Source organism: Pteropus vampyrus, unplaced genomic scaffold (genome assembly GCF_000151845.1).
Source record: "Pteropus vampyrus isolate Shadow unplaced genomic scaffold, Pvam_2.0 Scaffold133, whole genome shotgun sequence".
Taxonomy (NCBI): Eukaryota; Metazoa; Chordata; class Mammalia; order Chiroptera; family Pteropodidae; genus Pteropus; species Pteropus vampyrus.
Genome location: NW_011888914.1, coordinates 5,602,928 through 5,623,905, shown reverse-complemented (window position 1 = coordinate 5,623,905; position 20,978 = coordinate 5,602,928). Strand labels below are relative to the sequence as shown.

General features: G+C 37.3%; 1 pseudogene; it reads right to left on the bottom strand.

The window, feature by feature from the left end:
- Positions 1–19,785: 19,785 nt before the first annotated feature.
- LOC111744346 lies at positions 19,786–19,904 on the bottom strand (annotated as a pseudogene).
- Between the last annotated feature and the right edge of the window lie 1,074 nt (positions 19,905–20,978).

Genomic DNA, 20,978 nt, shown 5'->3' with positions numbered 1-20,978 from the left:
TTCATTAATTCTTTCAACATCCTTCCACGTAGGAATGATTATGATCCATATTTTACAGAAGATGACTTATGGAAAAGTGAAGAAACATGTCCACATCACACAGACAGTAAATGGCAAAACTGGATTTTCCACCCAGGTCTGTTTCCATGGTCAGTGCTCAGAACTGCTGCTTTGTCTCATTCGTAATAGGTAAGCAGACCTGAGATAAAGGCAGTTAGAGAATCTCTGGGCTCCCATTAGCTGGGGCCACTAATGACTCCTATTTGCAGACTCGGACCCATGGGGCAACTGAGTCAGCACTAAGAAGGACCAGAAACCTGTCAAGAACTCAGCCATAATAGATGGATCCAGAATTATTTGTGTTGGCAAGACCCAGTGTCCCTGAAGTGAGTCCCAGGTGTCTTGCTGTCAATCATAATTTTAGCTTTCTCCAAGCTTTGCTGTACTGACCAGGCTGCTGGGGGAGGCTTCAGCTCAATTCTCCAACCTGTGTTTTATATCTGAGACTGGGACTGCTCTGACTTCTCTCCAGCCTCTCTGCAGCCCTGAATTTGGCATAGCTCTTGCCAGTCATCTCAGGGAGGAAGATGAGATAGCCAAATCTTCTTCCTAGTGCCTTCAGCCATTGACTGGGATTCTGCTTGAATAGCTCAGAACTTTGACATCAATGTTTGCCTTTAATTTTCCTGGCTGCTCATGACCACCCCATCTTCATTTGGCCTTAATGATTGATCAATTAACTCTCTCTGACAATATCTAACATATGAATGCCATTATAGGAGCCCCTCCTATAACTGAGGTTTGATTTTTCAGCCCACTTACTTTCTATTTCCAGCACCCCATCTTTTCCATTAGTTTTTGTCACGGCATGCCTCATGACCTGTCCTGCCTGAGTCTGGATATAATTTCCTCTTAGCAGATCCCTATGGCACAGGTACTGGCAGTTTTGTGCAGTTACTCATGTTCTACCACCCTCACTACCAGGGCCAACCTGGGAAGGTGTTAAGCCAGTGGTCTTTGATGCCACCTGGGCTGTTTTAGAAGCTTACGTTGACCTGCGTCCTGATGCCCTCACATTGCCTAAGTACTCTCACTCTCTCACCCTTTCCTTACCTCTTCTTCCTCATATTTTAGGGCCCAGCTGGTGACATTAGTGGCAATCGATTATTCAGATAAGCCAATTGAGGCAAATGCATTTCACAGGTTATGAAGGACTCTTATTGGATAATGCAGCAACAAAAGTATTTTTAAAGTTGGAAATAATCAAACCAAATATTTGCAAGTGAAACAAATGTTAACAATATTCCTTTAAATTTGTAATATATTTTATAATTTTCAAAGCTATTTCCAATGTATTTTAGCAGATTGTAAAAATGACATAAAATTCTTTGATGTACTTCCCATCTTTCTCTTCCGTCAAATTTGGGCTTAGCCACCTGAGTTGCTTTAGTCAATGAAAATTTACAGACTTGATGTAAGCAGAGGCTTTAAAAGCATCTGCTCATTTGGGCTTCCTATTGTTCTTTGGAACCACAAGACTACCATGTGAAGAAGGCTAGGCTAGCTTCCTCTAGAATGAGAGACACGTAGAGCAGAGATGAAGAGCCTTAGCTGAGCCCCCTACACAACCAGCCTGCCATCTGCCAGACATGTGAGTAAAGCCATCCTGGACCATCTAGCCCCAGCCAAGCCAGCAGCAGCTTTTAGAAACCAGCTGTACCAGCCAAGATCAGAAGAAGCACTACAGCCAAACTACAGAATCATGGAAAAGAATTGTAATTGTTGTTCAAGCCACAAATTTTCCAGGTGGTTTATTATGCATCAAAAGTTGACCTATGCATGTTATCTCATTTGATCCCAATGATTGCCCTACAGTTAGGTCAGGGAAACTGACTTGCTAAGACGCTTCACTTATAAGTGGAAGAGCCAGAACTAGGACCTGGGTTGGCTCTCAACTCCTATGCCAGTGCAGTCTACACTCATCCCTCTGCTTCTTGATTTGCTAGAGGCATATCTGATGAGATAGTATGGAATAATGAAACAGAGTAGAAGAAACCTGAGAGAAAACCTACTACTACTCTCTCATTGTACACTTGAGGAATCTGAGCCTCAAGAGAGTTTGCCTTAGTTCTCAAATCTCAGAAGGTACGGAGCAAGTATGCTGTCCCCAGTTTTTCTCACTCTCCTGCTCATGCTCTCTATGCTTCATGGAGCTCTCTGCTCTGGCTTCAGGCCACCCACAATTCACTGACTTAAGGTGAGGTGGTGACAGTAGGGACCATTGCGGTGGGGACAGCATTTTAGTCATGTGGCAAGCACGTGTATGTGTTTATGGGACTGTGTGTTTGGTGCAGGGTGCCGCTTTTAGTTCACTCAAATAACAATAGGTGGCTAGTTGCCTGCTCAGCTGTCTAACGTTTACCTTTAGCAATGACCCCTCCTCAGAGAGACCAGATGGCTTCCAGAATTACTACACTGATTATTCCCCTTGTTGTTTAGCAGCATCTCTGCTGAAAAGCCTGGTGAAGAACCTCTTAGAAAAGAGCTGCCTCTGCTCAGAAAAGGAAGGGGAAATATTAGACGAGTCACACTCAGGCATATAGAAGAATAGATTTTAACTCCATCTCGGCTTCCTCAGCAGAGAGCTGCCACTTCTGCATCTCTATTTCTTTTAACCCCCATAAAGCCCTGCATGTATTCAAACAGCCATCTACCAGCTTTTGGGGTGCAAGCGAAGCGCTTTCGTTCTATACCCCTTACACCAAGTCTGAACAAAGGCCTGAAAATGAGATCATGGATGAAGGGCAGGGCTCGCAGTGAGGTTACATTATAAACCAGCATTGCTCCTCTGCTGATGCCGATCCGATTGCAGACCTTCCCTGCGAGGCCTAACACCTTAGGGTATTGTTTCTATTCTGTAAAACATCTCCCTTTAGAGAATCGTTCATAAGAAGGTAATTAGATATGTGGACAGAAAATGGATCTGCAGTGATGAGAGTGTGCTATACAATCCATGAAGATTTTTCATGCTTATTCTGGGGAGAAGGCAAAAATAAGATTTCTGGTGTCTAGGAAGGTGGGAGGTACAATTGCCTCCTTTTCTTTAACAAATTACAACTCCCGTCTCATTCTGTCTCCTGAATTCAAATTCTTACTTTCATGAAGTAATACTGGAGAAATGGAATGTCTTATCATTGCTATTAATATGTATTTTATTAATATATAAATTATGTATAAATTTAAAAAATACATATTAATTTCTATTACATACAAAAGTGGGGAAATGTACTTGAATCTTAATGACTTGTATTTTTTTCTTGGAGTTTTTTGTGGTTCCCCTTTCTGAGTCTGGGTGCCTTATCTGTGTATCGGAAGCATAGCACAAGGTAAAAGCGGAAGAACATTCCTGTGGCCATGACCCTGGGGTACAGGCAGCAGGAGAAAAGGCTCCTTTTCTGCCATCACAGGGGTTAGAAACAGTAAGTGATGGTGATAGCCTGATTTTTTAGCTCCACAGCAGACTTTAAATCTGGTTGTAAGTGATGAATTCATTTAATTTAAAAAGAGTAATAACAAAAAGCAGTGTTATGTACACTTCTTTGATAAGATACCACTAATTTGGCTAAGTATTACATGAAGTGAGCTGACAGCACCAGGAAAAATTCAAATGTCTGCTTCTATCCAGATCTATTATAAGTGGACAATAGCTCTCATTGTCATATTAGGAGAATTGAGGAGAGAAAATAGATCTAATTTTCTATTCTCATTACTGCATTGCTCAGAATCTTTCAGAAGCTTCACAGTTTTATTCTGGATATCCGGATAGCAAAATTTCTAGTCACAGCCTTCAAAATTGCACAGGTGGCTTGCCTTTCTTGCCTGCTCTCTTCTTTTTTGGTAGCCCAGCAGGAGCTTGGTTTTGTCTGAAGCACAAAGGACCCCCTTGAAGGATCCTGAGGTCAGAATTTGCAGTCTCCCTATTCATCAAGTGCACACTCTGGGCCAGGTGCTCAACCAGCCCAAGTTTTTGCTCAGGTGCGTTGCATGCACTGGAGTCTCCCAATTTCTCATCATGTCTGCTCCTACCCAGGACCAGATTTGCATTTTGGAAAGATCATGCTGACGATGGTTTTGAGAATGGAAGGTTGGGTAGGAGGTGACTGAGCAAAGGGTATTGACAGAGAAAAATACAAGTAGTTGGGAGGGAAAGGAGTGCTAAGGATAGCTTCTCTACACATTAGGAAGTTACAGGAAAATGACTTAGTGCCCAATTCAATATGAAAAGTGAAGTGGAGAAAGGGATGTGGCTATTTGATTTTAGGCACTTTCATTTACTCATATTAACCATTAATTATTCATATTTGTCATTAATTGAAACATTTTATCTTTCTATTATGGTCATATTTAATAATAACTTAAAAGCACTTTATTTTAAAAACTTATCTAGAGTTACCAGAATTTCACTTTTAGAAGCACAAGTGTTGTCTTTGGATCATGTTCAGCTACTCAGATAAAGATATAGTCATATCATGAAATGAAAATTACTTGCAGATTGTGAATATAAGTTATGAGTAATTCATAAAGTTGCTATAAGAATTTGCTCCCTGCAGTTTCAATACCCTAGTTTTCTCAAGATGTTCCTGACATATTTTTTCTAAATTATACCCTAAAATAAACACTAGTTATACAATTGTATCATAAAATAATATAGGCTATTGTAAATATCTAGAAAGTACAGAATTTTAAGGTTAAAAAATTATTTTTAATCCTATCATTCAAGGAAAGTCACTGAATTCTGAGTTTTTTAGTATTTTTACTGGCATAGATGTATATGTAAATGTATATATACAGATATAATTAGTGCCATAGTGTATATCCTAATTATATCCTTTTCTCATTTAATGTTATATCTTAAGCATTTTCCATTGACATTAAATTTTTTATAAAAATCACAGTTTTAATGAATATGAATATTATAACATATGAATATGCTATAATTTAAGTTTTTTTCTTTTGATGACACTATGGCAGAAACTGGTTAGATGGTCATCAATCCCATTTCCTCCTCATAGGTACAAAGGAAGATGATATTTTTCAGCCTCACTTGCGATTGTGTTGGGCCATATGACTGACTTCTGGCCAATGGAATCTGGGCCATAAATATCAGCCCGACCCTAAAATATACCTTCTAGTCTTATTTGTTATTTCTCTCTCACTCTTTAGACAGAACAAGGACTCAGATGATAGAGATATGTGAAGGAAGGAATATCGTGGAGTCACCGTTTGGAGGACAGACGTACACAAAAGCCCTTCAGCTTGCATCAAACTCTGGTATGAAGGAAAAAGAAGTGTTACTATGTTAAGCCTCTAGGTACTGAAGGTTATTCGTTTCAGCAGCTGTCATTATTTATGCTGACTAATGCAAAAGTTTGAGTTTTTCTAATTTTATTCAATTTCTAAGTATACCAAAATGTATATCTTTACCAAAATATAATTTGTCTTCCCAGGATAAACTTCTTAAGAGAAATCTAGGTGGGACTTCTGGCTTCCATCTAGGATGTAGAAATCTGGGAAGAGCATCACTGTATTCTAGCAACAAGATAAAGTTGGACTGTTTGCAAAATAATAACTTATTAAAACTATCATAGAGCTGAAATCACAGAATAACTAATTGGCCTAAAATTTCAGGAAAGATAGGCACCACGGAGAGATAGAACATGAGCACTGTGCCATCTGTGAAGGCAGCACAAGAAAGACAGGGCTTTCATACAAGTGTGGGCATAAGAAGAATTCAGCTAAGATTTGTTCAAATTGCTAAAGGCAGGGTTTAGACTGGATGAGGGTATAGAACTCCTGGGAGCCATAGACAGAAGGGACATTTGTGCTCACTTGCAGGTTCTTCTCTATGGACCTTGCTGGGTGCTCATGAGAAAGAATGAGGCATAGTGGGCAACTGGAGATAACCTCTTTTGGCAGTGTTGACCTGAAGATGAGTGTGGCTACCACTACAGGAAAAGCATGAAATCTCACATATTCCCTTCTCCCTAAGGAACAAAAGTCTTATGTTGCTGGGGTAAGACCAACAAATGCTATTACCCCCGGGGCATAGGAGAAGACTTACTATAGTGATGGGTGAGTGGGGGGGAAGCCTTCTACCTATGGAGGAGGGCTGAAGATATCCCTGGGCCCAGACTTAGAGGGTAGGGTCATTGAGAAAACCCTACTCCTAGACCAGGGTCACAGGGCTGCATAGGCCTGAGGTAGACCCAAAACGGCAGAAATTTCTCACCTCCTACCCCTTACCCCATCAGCCAACAAGCACCAGGAAGTATCAAACAAAAGCAGACTATCTTTGTATATAGGACAAGGATATAGAGAAAGACTGTCTCAGAGGTATAGGTGCCCAAGAAAATCTAAAGCTGAGGGTGGAGCAGAGACATTGAAAAAATCCTCTGGCACCCCCATCCTAAACACAAGATCACAAAAGAAGAATTAGAAGTATACTAAAAGTAACCTTATGATGACAAAATCAAGTTCAATTCCTAATTAGATCGACTAGACCATCCACATTAATGGCCTAGCAGAAGAGGCATGAACATTTCTAGGAATGAATTATATTTACCTCAGTCTCACGAAGTGTCTTATTAGCAACTGTAGGATTTTGGCTTTTACAGTGACTATGATGGGAAGCCATTGGAGGGCTTTTCATATGAATTTTAAAGATACTTCTTTATTCTGAATTGGAAGTAGACAGCAGAGGGCAAGAGTGAAAGCGGGAGACCATTTAGGAGGCTCTTACAGGAGTCCATGTGACAGATGCTTTCTGATTTCTGGTAGTAGCAGTGGAGGTTGTAAGACAAGCTCCATTTCGGGATCTGTTTTGAAGGTAAAGACAATAGGATTTGATAATGGATTGGGAAGTAGAGGAGAAAGAGAAGTGGGAAGAATGACTCTAAGATTTATGGCCAGAGCAGCTAGAAGACTGAGTTGACATTTAATAAACTAGAGAATATTGAGGGAGGAGCAGTTTGAGAAAGTAAGAGCAGAAATCTGGGTTCGGCCATGTTGAATATGAGACACCTTTTACACATGACAGTGAAGCCATTATGATCCTGAATTGAGGGGAGTATGAGCCTGAGCTTAAGGGGAGACAGCATGCTGGAGCTATAAATTTGGAAAATGTCAGCAATTAGATGGTATTTAAAGCAGTGAGACTAGATGATATCATCTAGAGAATGAGTGTCAACAGAGAACAAAAAAAGCTCAAGGACCAAGTCTCCAACATTTAGAGACAGGGAAAGTGAGAAGAACCAGAGAAGCAGGTTGAGAACAAATAACCAGTTGAGGTAGGAAGACAACCAAGAGAACACTCTTAGCCAAGTGAATAATGCTTCAAGGAGAGAGTGGTCAACTATGTTAAATGCTGCTGATAGAGAAGAGGATTAAAATTATATTTCATGGTTGAATCCTTTGTGATATTTAGGGAAAATATTTTTCTCAGTTGTTTTTTTAAATATATGTTTTAAAAGATATTTTTGACATAGAAATACCACGAATTTTTATGTGCTAAATTCTATTGGATATTTTCTTTCTGGTTTCTTCTTCTAATTTTTAACTTATATCTGACAACCATTTTTTGTATAAAAAGAAAATATATTTTATTCTATTTTTTATAGTTTTATTTTTTATACTTTAATCTTTGTAAATATGATTTTAATTCCAATATCAAAGGGATACATGACAATTTAGCTGAAAAGTCCCCTAACGGTGAATATTTATATTTCAATTTTTTGTTGACATGAAAAACATTATAATGCATGTCTTTGCCTTTAAATCTTTATCTACATTTTTTGAAGATATCTTTCGGGCCTATGCTTACATGTAAAAATTATTAAGCCATAAAATAATTTTAAAAATATAACATTTAAAATAGTTACTCTCTTAACCTCTCACTCAAACCTGGATGTTAAGAAATTTATTCATTAATGGAACAAATATTTTGTGTGTATCTCTGTGTTCACCTATATATTCCACAAAGTGTTTTAGGTGCTGATGATACAATAAACTAGTGAAAAAAACCCTGGCTTGGTAGAACTTACGATTTTGCTATGGGAAACAGACCAAAAAAACAAAAACAAAAGCAAAACCATAATAAATAAATTATATAGTATAATGTATAAACATAATATACAGTATGATAATTATAGAGCAATTATATAATATAATATGTAGTCATAATAAATAAGTAAATTTTATGGTATGTTAGGATATAACATGTAATTTTTAGTATGTTATAGTATGCTGTGGAAGGAAATAGAGCAGGCTAAGGGAGATTGATTGATGGTGAAAAGAAAGTGGTTGCAGTCTAGGTGAAGTGCTCAGGGTAGGTGTCATTGAGACACCAAAGTTGAACAACTAGAAGGAGGCAAAGAGGTGAAGGAGTTAGCTCTGTGGAGGAAGAGGACTCCGGGCAAAGAAGCACATCGCGCCTGGCTGTCAAGAAAAATTATAAGGCCCTATCGTTAAATACAATCACATTCTGAGACACTGGGGGTTAGAACCTCAACATAAGAATTTTATGGAGACACAGTTCAACCCATAAGAGGAGGAAAAAGGATCTAATTTAGTTTAGCATTGGCATTCAGACCAAGATGCTAATAAATTGCATTTTCATAAATTATTTTATTAGAAAGTTATTTATAGCTGTGGACTCACTCTTTTTTGTTATTTACTAGAGGCATCTTTATTTAGTGTTCTTTCAATTGCAAATTGCAGACATACTAATTAAATATATAATAGAACTATCAATCACAACAATGGTGTGAGGTTGGGGAGGTGGGTAGGGGTGAGGAGAAACTAGATGTGATCATGTCCTTCAATCAAATTTTCAAGTGCCATATGCCATTGCCAATAATTAGATACAGGATATAAGTCTTCAGACTGGCAGGATCAAAAATGGTGAGTGCAAAGTTTTATTGTATTATGATTCTCTTCTCCCTAAAGCTGTACATTTTGGGACAGGACTCTCAGAGTCTATCATGGTTTAGGATTTCGGTAATTGCCTTGAACAGTTGGCTGTTAGCAGGCTCTTTGCTTATTGAAGAGAAATGTTAACCCAATCATAATTAATCGATCTGCAGAAGCTTACCCTTTTGTAGGTATGCCCTTATTCTGGGACAGGTGGTAGTTCAATAGGGTTCTGAACCTTCTCCTGTCCCAACACAGGTTTGTTTGTAATTAGAAATTTGGACAGCATTAACGGAGTGTGTAGTCTCTCTGCAGAGCTTCTCTAGTGGCAAGCCAAGTGTGGTACTGCTCTTTTAAAAAGATTTTTTTTCTTTTTTTTTAATTTTTATTTTTTATTAGTTTCAAGTATACAGTACATTGATCGGACATTTATATAGTTTATAAAATGATCTCCCTAATTACTCCTTCTCTCCTCTGGTTTTCCACCTAGCCAATATATTACTGCTGTCTGCATTCCCTACGCCGTGCTCCCCATCCTCATGACCATCTATCAGCTATTAATTTGTACTTCTTTAACCCTTCCCCCCATTCTCTCAGCCCCTCAACCCCCTATCCCTTCTGTCTGTCACCAAATTGTGGTTCTTAATGAGAACTTAACCCTACTCCTGAATGGCTTTGTTAAGAAATGAGTTCTTGTCAATGAGGAGAATTGGAAAACTCTTTTGCAGGCTAAGAAAGGAGGCTGCATTCTAGAGGCCTCCAGTCTCTTCTGGCAGGATTGAAGTCAACTGTTTAAACAACTTGGAAAGAGTCCCCCCATTTTTCCACTTACTCTCTGAGACCCCCTCAGCATCAACACCATTTCCACCAGAAACATGGGAATACAGATGTGAATCTAGTCTCCAAGTTAGTCTTTGACATCTTGGAGCCAGCTCTCCAAGTTATAAATGCATAAATTATATGTCAGTGGTGACCATGGATTACAACAACAAAACACTAATCAAGTGCATGTCTACACATGCTGCTAGATTAAAATAATTAAATAGACCATTTCTCTTCCCTTTGGAAGCTTATAAAGAAAATACATATGTCTGTTCAAATATAGGTACCATAGCAACTCAGGAGACTAGATAAGGGAGCCTTTTAAGGAGCCTTGTAAGAAAAGTGATAGATACTGATTTTTGTAACTTTCAGCAAACAGTCTCATGATAAATAAAATGAAGGAGAAAACCAGCCTGACTGAGAGATGGGATTGGAGTGAGTAATTAATAAATACTCATTGAATCAATTTGAGAGAAATTTCATCTTTTTTGTTTTTTAAAATTTATTTTTCAATTACAGTTGACATATATCGGTTTCAGGTGTACAACATAGTGATTGGACATTTATGTAACTTACAAAGTGATCACTCTAATAGGTCTAGTACCCATCTGACATTCTGCATATATAGTTATTACTATAATTAATACTATAGTTATTACTATATTATTGACTATTCCCTATGCTGTACCTTACAATCCTATGACTATTTTTATAACTGGCAATTTGTGCTTCTTAATCCCTTTCATTTCTTTCACCTATCCCCCAGCTCTCCTCTCATCTGATGGCCATCAATTTGTTCTTTGTATCTATACATTTATTTTGGTTTTGTTGGTTCGTTTATTTTGTTTTTCAGATTCTTCATATAAGTGAAATCATATGTTATTTGTTTCTCTGTCTGACTTATTTAACTTAACATAATATCCTCTAGGTCCATCCATGTTATCTCAAATAACAAGATTTCATTCTTTTTTTATGGCTGAGTAATATTCCATTATGTATATGTACCACCTCTTCTTTATCCATTCATCTATTGATGAACACTTTGGTTGCTTCCATATATTGGCTATTGTAAATAATGCTGCAATGAACATAAGGGTGCATATATCTTTTCGAATTAGTGTTTTGGATTTCTTTGTATGAATATCCAGAAGTAGAAATGCGGAGTCATAAGCTGGTTCTATTTTGAATTTTTCTTTTCTTTTTAAGGGTGAACAATATTCCATTGTATATGTATAAAACATACGTACCATGTATGCTTATCTATTTATGTATTGATGACACATGGATTACTTCCTCATTTTAGTTATTGAATCATGCTGCTATAAATACCTCTTTGAGACCCTGCTTTCAATTCTTTTGGGTATATGCCAGAAGTAGAATTGCTAGGTCACATGGTAAATCTATTTTCCATTTTTTGAGGAGCTACCATACCATTTTCCAGTGACATTTTACATTCTTATCAACAGTACATAAATGTTTCGATTTCTCCACATCCTTGCCAACATTTGTATGGTCTATACTGGAGAATGTCCCATATGAACTTGAGAAGATGTCTATTCTCGATGTTGGGTATCGTGTTTTGTATATATCTGTTAGATCTGATTAGTGTATTGTGTTGTTCAGATCCTTTATTTTCTTATTTATTTTTTGACTGTTAGTTTTATCCATTATTGGGATTGGGGCATTGAAGTCTCTAACTATTATTGTGGAACTGTCTATTTTTCCCTTTAGTTCTGTCGATTTTTGCATCATATATTTGATGGCTTGTTATCAGGTGCAAAACTAGACTTGCTCTAACTGGAAAGGCTTGTCCCTTCATTCCTCCTTGCTTGTCCAATTGTGTGGTCTTCTTGCTATGTCTTGATCACACCATCACCTCTGCCATCTACAGATTACACGTGGCTGTGTGTTCAGTGGTGAGGTCTTCATTGGTTCACACCATGTTGATAGTAGTAATTTTTCTAGTGTTTAGGACACAGATGATGTCATAATGATTTGAAAAACATCAAAATGTTATTCGAAAAAGATTTACCTATTTGTAACGCGTGTTTTTTTAATGGCATCGAAGTGCTGCTGTAGCCACCAAGATTTTTTTTCCCATCCTTGCTGCCTCTCTTCTCCTTTTATAAGCCTATACCTTTGCCAAAAGGTGATTGTCCAAAAATAACAATAGGAATTCTCAATATAGAACTTAAAAACTCATCATTGTATTTTACATGTAAATGATTTCCTAAACATATCATCGATTCTTTACCCATCAGATAGGTACAAAGGATTTTACTATTCCATCTTACAAATGAAGAAACTAATCCCACACATTACACAGCTGTGTAAATTGTAAATCCATTGCTTTTTCCATTGTTTCATGCTACATCCTTTGCTTGGTCCCTTAGGATCCTTCCCCATGCTGGGGTCAGTCTGAAATTTCTACCTGATAGAATAATGTGTTATCCTTCAGGCCAAATGTTTGCATAACTCTAAGGAATATTTAATATCTTTATGTAAAAGATATGATTAGCAGTAAGATTTCTAGACCATCTGCATAATTATATCATTTCCAGGAATAATAGAATAGAAGAAGTCTCCTTAGCTTGCTGTCCCAGCATTTAAAATTACGTTGTTCTTGAGACTGTAAATAAAAGTCTATATGTGGACTGTTTCATCTTCTTCCAAAACTTTGGTGGCAGGGTGCACTGTTAACTGTGAGAAGCGACAGTTAAAGAGAAGAAGCAGTTAAAGAGAGACAAGCTGAAGTTAAAGCTATTATAACATAACTGTATGGAAGGCCAGTGCTAGAAGGGATCTTAGTAGCGATCCAGCCCAGAGCTTCACTTACGGTCAAGGAATCTGACGTCAGGAGTCAGAGTAGGGGGTGGAGAGCCTGTCTAAATGTCGTGGTGAGCTGGCAGGAGAGCCGAGTCTAGGGCCTGGGTTTCCATCCTCATGTTTCATCAGTATACTCTCAACTGACACATTTGTATTTAAATTCAGAATAAATTTCTACCCTGTGAGGTACTTGTACAAATAAACTTTGAAAATAATAGAGATGTTAATAAAGCCAGTCTCTGCCAAGAAGAGCTGCTAATCTAACATTACTTCTGATATACAAGTAACTTAAAAGGCACATTCCATAGCAGAGTGAAAAGAATTTGCAAATGACAAAGTTTAAACAAGTTCATTGTCTGAATGAGAACTTGGTGCACTATTTTAGAGTTTTGCCTGTGGGCAGGGTGCATATATATTTCAATTAGTCAACCAGCAAGTGATCATTGAGCACTGTTTCTGTCCAGCAGCTGTGCAAAGCCAAAAAGGGATCCTGCCCACAAGGAGCTTTTAATGCCATTGGGAGATACAACTAATACCTACAAAAAAAATTAAGAACAGTTAAATACAGCATCCAAACTTCAGGAGATGAAACCCAGATATTTGCTCACTCCCCACCCTAATTAATATAATCACAACTTTAGTTGGATTTGATCATTGAGCAAAGTGGGGGAATGTGGGCAATCTCTTGCGCAGGTAGGATGGCATCATGTGAGAACAGTTCTTGGCATAGCTGAATAAGATCCCCGATGTAAACTCAGAACTAGCTCTTTACCTAGCCCAATCTTGTATATTTTAGCCATTCTGCCTTCTCTTTAACTTCTGCCCCGCCTCTACCAAGGCCTACACTCTCTTGCTGCATTCAAGGTCGACTTTTTTAAAGATTTAAACTTGTTCCATCTTGTGTTCTGCATCTGGCTTGTTCCTGTGGAGCCCTAGCCTTTTACTTCTTCTTCTGATTGGACTTGATCTTCTACTGGGGTCTCAGTACTATTCCTCTGGGCCTGGTGGTGGCCTCTTCCGCAGGTATAGTTTACATTCATTCATGGATTAGGTCTTTTCTCCATGTGGGGTAACATCTGACCCTCTAACATGTCACCAAAATGCTTACCTATGGGGCTAAATTAAATGCAGGGACCTATTAAATGTTAGCAAGCAGAATACATTCATAAAAAATGCCTACTATTTTTCTGGCAATACCTCAGAAACCATCAAGGAATGCTAATTCTTATGTTTGATTTCCTTGCAAAAGGCACCTGAACTATTTTTTCATCCCTTCATGTATTCACTTTTCAAACATTTGTTGAGGAATTACTAAACTGGGCACTGTACTGGATGTCAGAGCTGTGGAAACATTGAAACATGGCTCTTGCCTCAAGGACTTGGATCTCAGTCTAGTGTGGGAGACAGATAAGAACATAGTTCTGAATTAGAGCTTTGAGAGATATAATCATAGGGCACTTTGGAAACACAGCTGTGGAATGTTGATCCAGACTGGGAGGGTGTGATGTGTAAAGGGGTGGGAGTAGGATGGGGTGTCAAGAAAGGCTTCTGAGCAGAGCTGACCTAACAGATGATATCCACCGAAATTGTTGAGTGGCCATGAAGGTTATTGTCTTCTCACAAGGCCCTGGAAGTCCCACACACGTCTTTGTATTTGGGGATGAGTCATTTCACTCCTGTCATCTCAGCTGAATTGTTTGTGAGTAGGTGCAGGGCCCTATTAAATGTTAGCAAGAGAAATATATTTATTAAAAAAATGCCTAGTATTTTTCTGGAAGAATCTCAGAAACCACCAAGGAATGCTAATTTCAACTTAAACCAGCACTTGTGATGATGCAAAAAATGGATTGAAGAGAAGCGAAGGTGGTGAACATGTGTACTTCTCTTTTGAAGAGATAATTGATGTACATGGCACATGTGCAAAGTACAAGAGGTTGTATGGTATGAAGGGACTTTTTAATTCCCTTCCTGGGCCCCCATCCTGTAGTATTCTTCCTCGAAGAGAAGTCACATTACTGGTGTCTCATGTACCCAAAGATTATCTATGCATTTAGAAATGTATATGAGTATATATATTTTCTTATTTCCTTACAAGTAATTGTAGCTCTCTATTCTGTGCCTTGCTTTTTCTAGCTTTGTTAGTTCATCAAATATTTGTTGTAAATCTAATATGTGCTATATACATCGTTCTATGTGTTAGGGATGCAGTAATAAACAAAACAAAAATCCATGCCTTCAGGAACTTTTATTTAGAAAAATCTTCCCATACCATATTTGTTCCTGCTTCTTGATAATATGTTCATAGTCTGTCATTGTATGGATGTACCGTCATTTATTTTACCAGGTTTTTATGTATGGAAACTTAAGATTGTTTCTAACCTTTTCTATCACAAAATATATTCTGTTTAGTGAGTATCTATGTGTATAGAGTGCCTGGGAAAGTGCTTTAAATAGAATAGGCACTCATTTATTGAATGAATGAACACACTTTCACAAATATGGGAGTGTATTTTAGGATAAATAACTGGAGGTGGAGTTGATGAGTCAAAAGGTATGTAAATTCTTAATTTTAAAAGATATTGCCAATTTTCTTAACTTATATTTGAAGCAATTTACACTCCCACAAGTAATGTATGAGAGTCAAGTTATATTTCTCCTTACCACCATGATGTCAATCTATGCTATTTAATTTTAATTTGTATTACCCTTGTCATGAGTGAAATTAAGCATTTTTTATATGCTTAGGAGCCATTTGTGTTTTTTTCTGTGACCTATCTGTTCACATCCTCTACTCTTCTATTGTATCATTGGTCTTTTATTTATTGGTTGTAGAGCTTGTTTATGTATCAAGGAAAATATCCCTTAGCTCCGACATGAGTGGCAAATATTTTCTTCATTTTGTTAGTTTTCTTTTGACTCTGCTTATGCATTTTTGTCATGTCGTATACATTTTCTTTATTTTTATGTAATTGAATGTATCTATCTTTTATTTTCTAGCTTTTACATTTTGCATCAAGAAAGATCCTCCCCGAGATTATTTTTTAAATTCTATAATTTCTTCTATTTTTATGATTTCATTTTTTACATTTAAATCTTTCATCCATATGAAATATAGTTTTAAGTAGAAATCTCACTTCACATTTTTTTTCAGATGGCTATCCAATTTGCAATAACATTATTGAATTGTCTATCTTTCCCTTACTGTGTTGAAATGTCACTCTTACCATTTTTATCATGTATCTTCTTAACCAATGTTGTATATATTTTCACCTATTTTTTAGATTTTCCAGTCTCTTTTATTAATCTGTGATTCAGCTAAGGTTTCATCTAGCTGCACATAAAAGAAAACCCAAATAATAGTTGTTTGAACAAGATAGGGTTTTATTTCTCTCGTGTTACATGAAAGCTGGAGTAAGCAGTCCTCATGGTAGCGGTGGTGCTACAATATCATGAATATATCAAATTCTCTCCATCATTTTCCTTTGACAACCTTAGTGCCGGTTCTAGCCTTAAGTGCTTTATGGTGGTAACATAGATGCTGTAGTTCCCCAATCATATGGAAACTTTAATCAGAAAGAGAGAGGAAGAGAAAATTTATTAAATGACTGATGCCGGGTGAGTTAGCTTCCTGCTAAATTTTTGCCCTTTTAATTTTCTTTCTTATCTGCATGCATTTCCCCCCTTTCTTCCTACTCCTTCCCTCCGTCTCTAGAGTAATCCTCACTGCAGTGATAGTTCAGTGCTACTACTAAGACATGATGCACCTCGAGTCTCCATTGAATGAGCAGGTAATCATCAAAGATCTACTCTGCCTAGCTGGGGTTTGAAATCTCCATGTCCTGTGTGAGCTCCTCATTGTTCAGCTCACCACTACCTGGTAGTTATTTGACTAGCTTTGTGAAGTTTCAGTCTGACATGCATGACTTACTACTCAGCAAAGATTCAAGATGACTCTTACACAAATTTTTAATGCTCATTTTCTGTGTAGCTCTCTTGTTTACAGAACTCTTTCCTACAGCTTCTGCCACTCTTGGCTAATTGAACTCCAGTCTTTGTCTCTTTTACTCAGAGAGTCCCCAAACCCTGTTTGGTTTCCTTTCCCTTTACTTGATGTCTGAAAATTACCTCCAGGAAGAAAACCAGAGTGACTGTCATGCTCACCTCATTTGTATCCTTTCTCCTTGGGATCATAGTCCTGTGCAATATTGTGCAATATTGTGCAAATAACTGAAAACAGGTTTTAGGTTTTTATCCCCCCAGTTTTCTAGTCGTTTATGGCAGAAGGTTAAATCCAGTTTTGTTTCTCCATCATGGCTGGCAATAAAAGTCCTCAGCTTCCTTCTAACAAGCTTTCCAAAAGGCTGACTGTGACAGGCAGAATTGCGCTCCCCCAAAGATACTCAGATCCTCTTACCTGGAATATGTGAATAGCTACTGGAACTGGATATGATTAAGTTGAAATTCTTAAGATAGGAAGATTATTTGGGATTATGTGGTGAGCTGAATGTAATCACAAAGGTTCATATAGGGAAGGTGGAGTGTCAAATCTAGGAAAGTATATATAACAACCGGAGAGGTTGGAGTGAATTACTTTGATGCAAGAAAGGGGCCATGAGCCAAGGAGTGCAGGCAGCCCGTAGATGCTGGAAAAGGCAAGGATGGATTCTCCCCTGTGGCCTCCAGAAGGAACAGCTCAGCTGACATTTGGATTTTAGCCCCGTAAGTCTCGTTTTGGACTTCTGACTTTTAGAACTGTAAGATAACAAATTTGTGTTGTTAAATCACTCAGTTTGTGGCAGCTTGTGTACAACAGAAATAGGAAACTAAGACACCCAATCAGTGTCACAAAGGCCAGAATTTAGTCACATGGCCACAAACTCTCTGCAAGGAAAATTTTAAAAATGTATCTTTCAAATATGGGGACATTGATACCTTTTCTTAGTCCATCAGGCTGCTATAACAGAATGTCACACACTGTGTGGCTTAAAAGCAACAGAAATTTATTTCTCAAAATTCTGGAGGATGGAAGTCCAAGATTGGGGTACAAGCATGGTAGGGTTCTGGCTAAGGTTCTGGGTTGAAGACTGCCCACTTCTTGCTGTGTCCTCACATGGTGAAAGAGGCAAGGGAGCTTACTGGAGTCTTTTTCATAAGGACGCTAATCCTATTTGTGAGGACCATGCCTTCATGACCTAACTCCCTCCCAAAGGCTCCATCACCTAATACCATTACCTTAGGGATTGGGATTTCGACATATGAATTTTAGAGGTATATAAACGTTCAGGCCATAGTACACCTTTGATAGAATTAGAGTTCTATTAAAAATAGAATTATGAGTGAAATATGAGCAGTTTCTACCACTAGTCCTTCACTATTTTAATTATTTCAGTTGTTTTAAGGTGTTTTAATATCTAGTAAGTCTATTTCCTTTCATTTCCTTTCTTTTTAAGAATTCTTCTGACTATTCCTGCTTGTTTAGTCTGCCATATTCTGTACTTAACTGTCAAGTTGTCTAATGAAAAATATCATGTTGGTATTACATGAAACTTACATTAACTTATAGATTATTGACTCTTAATGATGCTGAGTTCTACCTAAGTGCGTGGTATGGCTCTTCATTTGTGCTGGCCCTGTAAGACTCATTGTGAACTTTTGACCTCCAGAACTATAAGATTTGCTTCTTTCTCTATGTAGATTTTTAATTTCTTGTTGGATAAAGGATATTTTTTTATAGAATATATAAAAATGATTTTTAAAAGACCAAAGTGAATAGTATGACAGCAATACTACATTTGAATTCCTTCTCATGGGAGGCTACTTGTATGGAAATACCATAGTTTTGTTCACAGCTCACTACTTGAGAATACAATATAACTCCTTGTAGAAAATGACACCTGAAACTTGTTAGAAGCCTATATTTGTATTGGCATGTAAGATGTCTTGGCATATAAATCATTGCATATGAAGCCTTCATTAGAACTGAGGTTCAATACAGCCCCATAAAATTTTGAGAAGATCAGAGCAAACCAAAATAAAAGAAAACACTGCTTTGTGAAACAGCATTAAGTTTTAGATAACCCACCACATGGGGGTGGGAAACCAATGAGAAAGCTGTGAATGTGCCATACCTCAGTGATCTGTGGAATCTGTCATCCAAAAACTACTTTCAAATTTTTATGCTGCTAGATTAAATTGCTAGTTTATTAGCAAGGCTTCAGTGTCTGATACCTACTGAAAAATTCTGTGTAGGTAAGAATTTTATGTTACTTCCTAATCGTCATACGACCAACCATAAATTGTCTGATTTTAGTAAAATAGTCAGAAATTATACTCACTTGTTCACTCTCACTTGAATCCATAAAGAAAGAAATAACCCTAAAATGCTGATTAGGACTATTAAGAAAGTGTTTTACCTCTTCAGATACTGTTATTTCTTAAGAAGTTTGAATATATAGAATTACGGGGCATCTCTGAGATGTAAACATAGACAAGAAAAATGAATTAGAGTGATCCTTTAAAATGATTAGCTGCTTGGAGGAAATCATTCCTATAAATTGAATGCTTAATTAGCATCAACAAATGGGAGAGGCAAAATGGGATTTGACTAAGGGAAGATGCTTAGACTAATCAAGATACCAACTCTAGTTGTTTGCATCAAAAGAGATACACTAGCACAACAAATTTTACAGTTGAATCCAAAGAAAGAGGAGTACATGTTCAAAATAGAAAAATATAGATTGAAAGAGAAGAGGGTAAATCTGCATTAATATTTAGGTAAACCGAATTTTATAATTTCATGAAGGAATGTAAACAGTAAGGAAAAGAGATCCCTGGCTTGTAGCCATTATTTATCTCAGACTTGGCTACCTGTCATTAGTTAAAAGCTACAGGCACTGGGTTGAAAACACATGCAGACGATCAAAGACCCAGTTTTGGAAGGTATGTTAAATGCCATCTGGAATGATCTGTCTTCTTTCTTATGCTTGATTCCTTTCTGAGGAAGCCTCAGCAAATCTGAGCTTATACACCTCCTGTTATGGATGCTCATTTCCTCCTAAGGCAGTCTATTCAGTCTTTGGTGAGCTCTGGCTATTATATTCTCCTGTACATTGATCCCAAGTTCCTTTTGCTATCCATTGCTTTTATTTATTTATTAATTTTTTTTTTAAATGTCTACAGCACCTGGTATTCCTAAGTGGTCTCCCATCCAAGTACTAAGCTGGCCTGACCCTGCTTAGCTTCCAAGATCAGACAAGATCAGGCACGTTCAGGGTGGCATGGCTGTAGATGCTATCCATTGCTTTTAATTCTATCTCTGGGGGAGGAATGAACAAATTTAATCTCGGTTCTATATAATAGTTCTTCAACTTTATAAAACTGGCTATCATTTCTTTAATGTTCTGCCTTCAGTTAGCTAAATAGCTCTAGTTCCTTCAACTGTGCATAACAGGACAGGAGTTCAAATCTCTTCACATTTTTGTCTTTTTTTTTTTTTTTTGTGAATGTGCTTGAGTGTCTCTTTGTTATTTTAGGCAATTAACTCAATAATCCAGTGTGAACTACTAATTGATGAACAGAGCATACTATTTGTTGTTCTAAATCCTTGCTATCAAAGTGTGTTCTGTGGGCTAGCAGGCTTATGCAGGAACTTGTTAAAAGTGAAAACTTCACAGACCTACCCCAGACCTACTAAACTGGAATTTGTATTTAAATAAGATCCTAGGTAACTCATATGAACTTTAAAGTTTGAAAAACACTGTTTTACCTATCAGTGGTTCTCAAACTTGACAGCACATTTGAATACTGGTGCCCGGGTCCATCCTGAGAGATTGCAGAGAAAAAGTGATTTCTCCTGGAAGTATCTATACATCTTATGTTTCCATAAAAATGTTCAAAAATAGGGGCAACTAAAGTATGCAGAGCCAAATAGGCATATAATAGGCCAAGAGTACTAACAATTCCAACAAAAGGAAACTCAATTTCTAACTAACTTCTAAGTAGTGGTAATATCCAATCTTGGCCCTGCTCTCTTGAAATGTAACATAATACTCACTGGCAATTATAATGACTTTTTTATTGATACAAGAATTTGGATAACAGAGATAACTTACCTCATTGAATGTAGAAGTCGCAATGACTAAGATATCAAATTTTATAATCTATTAGGGCCTGCTGTTTTATGTTAATAACTTGTTTTTTAGAAAATAATTTTGTATCTATTTGCTTATACCGTATGATGAAAAAAACACAGACACTCCAACAGGTGCTTATATCTTAACCACCACTTGGAGTCCTAAAGACCTACTCAAGTCCTCTTCTGTTATAGAATTTTGAGTCAATATTTTGTAAACCATTCATCTGTC